The sequence below is a fragment of the Elephas maximus genome, chromosome 2, assembly GCF_024166365.1.
Source record: "Elephas maximus indicus isolate mEleMax1 chromosome 2, mEleMax1 primary haplotype, whole genome shotgun sequence".
Classification (NCBI taxonomy): Eukaryota; Metazoa; Chordata; class Mammalia; order Proboscidea; family Elephantidae; genus Elephas; species Elephas maximus.
The window spans coordinates 12,686,660-12,692,129 of record NC_064820.1 but is presented as its reverse complement, the minus strand read 5'-3'; positions in this window follow the sequence as shown (position 1 = coordinate 12,692,129).

Below are 5,470 nucleotides of genomic sequence, written 5' to 3'. Positions count from 1 at the left end.
AGCTCTATCTTCCTACCATGACAAATATGCCATTAGTGAAGAGGGTAACTATGCTTATAATCTTAAGACCTGTGCATTTCAATGAGTTCTGGGGAATGCGTATGCATTTATATGGCCAATACCTCACTCAATATCTAGAATAGTTCCATCAGCCCAGGAAGCTCCCTCATCCTCCCTCAGTTTATCCCCACCTCTCACAAGCAACCACTGTTCCGATTTCAGTCACCACACCAAAACCAAACCAAACCTGTTGCCATGGGTTAAATTCCAACTCATAGCGACCCCATGTGACAAAGTAGAACTGCCCTATAGGGCTTCCAAGGCAGTAAATCTTTATAGAAGCAGATGGCCACATCTTTCTCCCATGAAGCAGCTGTTGGGTTCAAACCGCTGAACTTCTGGTTAGCAACTAAAAGCTTAACCACTGCGCCATAAGGGCTCCTTCCATATCACCACAGGTAGATAATATCTGTTCTTGAACTTCGTGTAAATGAAATCATAACTTATGAACTTTTGCACTCAACACAATGCCTGTGATATTTATCCATGTCTTTACGTGTATTAGTAGGTCATCCTTTCATGTGGATGGCTGCTGTTACATTTATGAATACGTACTGATTAATCATTCTCCTGTTGTACATTTAGGTTGATTCCAGTTCTGGGCCATTAAGAATAAAACTGATATAAATATTCTTGTACAATTCTTTTTGTGAGTATATGTTCTTATTTGTCTTTGTTAAATCCCCAGGAGTGGAATTATAGGGTCACAGGGTAGGTGTATCTTTATAAACCCATTGCCGTTGAGTCGATTCCAACTGATAGGGACTCTAGGAGAGAGTAGAACTGCCCCCATAGGGTTTCCAAGGCTGTAAATCTTTATGGAAGCAGACTGCCACATCTTTCTCCTGCAGAGCGGCTGGTGGCTTCAAGCCACCAGTCTTTTGGTTAGGAGTCAAGGGTTTTAACCATTGTACCACCAGACTTCCATAGTTTTATAAGAAACTGCCAAAATCTTTCCAAATTGATGGTGGCATTTTACGCCTCCACCAGAAGTGCGTGCACGATCCAGTTTCTCCACATTTAGGCTGACATCTGGTGTTGTTAGCCTTTTTAATTGTAGATGTATTACTGGGAGGGCTATTGTTGTTAGTTGCTGTTGATCCAGCTTTGAGTCATGGCGACCTTACGTATAACAGAACGAAACATTGTCTTTTCCTGTGCCCTCTTCATGATAATTGGTAGGGTTTAGCCCATTGTGGCTATCGTGTCAATGCATCTCCTGAATGTTTCTCTCCTTTTCATTGGCCCTCTGCTTCACTAAACATGATGTCCCTTTCTAGTGACTGGTTTTCCAATCTGGGAAGTAGAGGGGAAGGAGGAGAAGAAGGGCAGTGGAGTATCACTGTGGTTTTAATTTGCACTTATCTGATGACTAGTGGTGTTGGCACTATTTCATGTTCCCATCAGCCACTCGTGTAACTTCTTTTGTGAAGTGTCTGTTCAAGTCTCTGGTCCATTTATTTTGTTGGGTTATTTGTCTTTTTATTACTGATATATACAAATTCTTGAAGTACTTACAAGACCATTATCATATATGTGTATTGTGAATATTTTCTACCAGTTTGTGGGTCATCTGTACATTTCTTAACTGTGTTTTTGATGAGTAGAAGTTTCTGTTGTTTGTTTTGGGGGATAAAACCATCAGTTTATTATTAAGCCATTATCACCTTTGGGTAAAAAAATCATTAAGTATACATTGGCCTGATCTGTTGTCATCCACGCAGAGCTACTTAATCAGGGATGTCTGGGATCTAGGAGTGTATAATCTTGCAGCCCCTGCGCTGCGTGTGAGTCCATAGTGCACACACAAGCAAAGAAATATCACCAGTCATGGAATTTTGTATCTGGAAAGATTGTTATGAGATGGCGAAAGTGAGGTTGGGGTGACTGGCCCAATGTCACATACATAGCAAGGTAGTGACAGATTCAGGATCAGAACCTAGAGGCCATGGCTCTGCCTCTGTAATAAATGCAGTATCTCAGTATCGGCCTTCTCCCCGATGCAAGGACTACCTTCCTTTAAAGTATTTGGGAAAGAGGAGTGTATTAGTCAGGATAGCCTAGGTGATGCTGCAGTAATAAGCACCCCCCAAGTTTCAGAGGTTTAGATGAACACAGGTCTACTTCTCTTTCATGATACATGTCTGCAACCCTCTGAGACTGCCTGCTGGAACAGCCCCTCTCTGGAATGCTACTAATCACCATGTCTGTGAAAGAGAGCTGGTGGCAGGGTGGGGGGTCGCCTCCTGGCATTTAAATGGTCCACCCCCAAAGGGGCCCACAACCCTTCTAATGAGCAAAAAATTTTAATTTTGATAAAGCCCAGTTTATCATTGTTTTTCTTTTACGGTTACTTTTTATATCCTAAGAAATCTTTATCTATCATATAGTCTTGAGGATATTTTTCTATGTTTTTTTTAAATTATTTATTAGTTGACTTTTTTTTTTTACTGATATTTAATTCATATACCATACAATTCACTCCTTTAAAGTGTACATTTCACTGGTTTTCTGTGCATTCACAGAGTTGCACACTTGTCACCTCTGTCTAAATTCCAGAACATTTTTATCAGCCCCCAAAGAAACCAGTGCTCTTTAGCAGTCACTCCCCATTGCCCTCCTCCCCCCAGCTCCTGGGAGGCTTCGCTCTCATTGCTTCATGTTGAATAACTCACAGGACGCCCACCCATCCTCTGAGGGGATGACATCCTTCCCATTTTACTGATTAGGAAATGGGCCCAGACAGGTTATACTCTGGCCACATGAGGAAAACAGGGTGGGTGCAGGGTTGAACCCCGGCAGCCCGACTCCACAGCTGCACTCTGAACCTTTCCATGGGTACCCTTCTAAATGTGCCGCATTCCATCCCCAGAAGGAAACAGCATCTTACTTTGAAATAAGGAAGCAGTATAGTGAATAGTCCATTTGGTGAAGAGCCCAGGGTTTTGTTCCAGTTTATCGGAACTGTTCTGACCTCCCAAGAGATATGAATTTGAACTAGAAAGTTCCACATTTTTCTTTTTAATGTAATTCAAATGAGGCAAAAATAATATTTGCATTTTATTGATGAAAATGTCTGAGATAAGATTAGACCATAAGGAGATGAAGGGCGGAACTAGGAATGTGCACGGCCCTCTTTCCTGTGAGTGGAAATGAAGCTCCATTAGTGCCATTTCACTTGTCCTCTCTGGTCTCTCCCAGGTGCCCTTTTTAGTTTCTGAAGACACTGAATCCCCAGCCTAGACGCAGTAGCCGTGTGAGGACCACGTGAGTGAGAAGAATACCTGATCCTGTCTGCCAGGTACTGTATTTGTCTGGTATAATGCCAGGCGTTATTACTGATATGATGTGCCTATGGACAACTAATTCACAGCTCTGTTATTAGCAGGTGGAAACCCTGGTGGCGCAGTGGTTAAGAGCGACGGTAGTTTGAATCCACCAGGTGCTCCTTGGAAACTCTACGGGGCAGTTCTACTCTGTCCTATAGCGTCGTGACTTGATGGCAACAGGTTCAATGGTGATTATCAGCAGCTGACTTTTGGGTCTAGATTTTATTTTATTTTAGTTCAGTATCAATTTAATTTATATTTCATTTTAGATGAATTTGCTCACCACTGTTTTGTACTGCATGCCTTCCATTGTATCGGGGTAATTTTCAGATTTGATGGGGTGGATCTTTGAGTAATTCTTTTCTGGAAAGATTAATTGGTGGTACACTTTGAGTCTTCACATCCCAAAATCTCCATTTGGCTCTCATACTTTAGTTATAGTTTGGCTGGGTCTATTTTTTTTAGGTACAAAACACATTTGAATTTGAAGAATTGCTCCATATTGTATATTTAAAGATCTGATGCCAATTAGAATTCTTAGGTACCCACATTTTGTAGGTAATCTCATTTTTTCCCCCCTCTCGGGACACTTGTGGAATTGTCCCTTTATCATTGCGGCTTACATTTCACACCAGCAGATGGATATCTCCTTTCAATATTCTTGGAGGGCACTTGGAGCACTCTGTTAGATCTAAAGCCTTAAAGGTTCTTTGAGTATGGGGAAATTTTCTTCATTTTTCTCTTTGATTGCTTCTTCTTTTAGATCTGCTCCATTTTTTTTTTTCTTCTGGAAATCCTAAAAGATGAATATTGTGTCTTCAGGTTCTACTCTTCATGCCACTTAACTATTCTCTCATAGTTATCACTTCTTTACCTCTCTGTTCTAAGCTTTGGAATCCTTGTCTCAGAATTATCACCTCTTTACCTCTCCCTTCTAAGACCCGAGATAATCCCCGCATCTGACCGTCCAGATTCCTAATTTGATTTTTGCCAATGTGTTTGCCATTATTTAGTTCTTTGATTTGGATTTGATTTGGGAACCGTGTTTTTAATCCACAATATCCCCTTTGTGTGTGCTAATTCCTTCTTTGGGACCTCACTCTTGTTAGGTAAATGTGACAGTTTCTCAAGTCTCCCTGAGGGTTCTCCTGTAACCCAGATATACCCGGGGGCTCCCTGTGGCCCCATAGACACCTGATGTCACATTCAAAGAACCCTGCATAGCCACCCAAAGTCACCAAAAGCAGCTGAAACCTTCGCTCTATTTTTCACGAAAATTCCTAAGGGGTACAGTCACAACTCAAAAAAGCATTCCTAAGATATTTTCCATCAGCTCTTTTCCATCTCACATTTGTGTCAGCTACATTTTCTGTAAGTTTTTCTGAAGAGGCAACAAAAGGGCTTTGCACAACTTAGAATGTGGCAACATTTTGTAAAACTCCTCTGTAGATCTCTTCCAGTCTCCTCAGAGTTCCACCCTTGTAGCAGCCGTGGAACATCCCCCCACCCAACCCCCAGATGCTCCACATAGGCTCCTCCACACCAGGTTCCTGCCCCATTCCAGTCTTTGCCCCTCCAGCAACCTCTTCCCACCTGACTGGCTAGAAGTGGCCCGTAGGCTTCTTCCTCCCAGTCACTATCCTTCCTGAGCAACTCTAGGAAGGCCGGAGGTCCCAGGAGCTCTATGGTCGACAGGCTTTACTTGTCCTGGTGAAGGAATAACAGAGGACCTGTTCTTTGGGCAACACAGACCTTTCATTCTGTTCTGAGGAGAAATTTGCAGGAAGAATTCTTAGGGAGGCCTTCTGGTGGCTAAAAGTACAGTGAAACCTGTGAGAGCCGGAACTCGATGGGACTGCCTTGTTTTTCTAGGTCTCACAGGTTTTCCATCTTTGACAGGTCTTACCACTTCTCTGTTGCTCACTTTAGTGGAAAATATTTGTGTTTTGCTTCTCTGACAGGTTTCTGCCTTACTCAGGTTCTGGCTTGACTTGACCCAGATCTCACTGGGTAGGGGCTGAGGGGCTCTGAGCCAGCTTGCCTGTCTCCAAAGCCTGTGTAGCCTCCAGGAGTGAACAGCC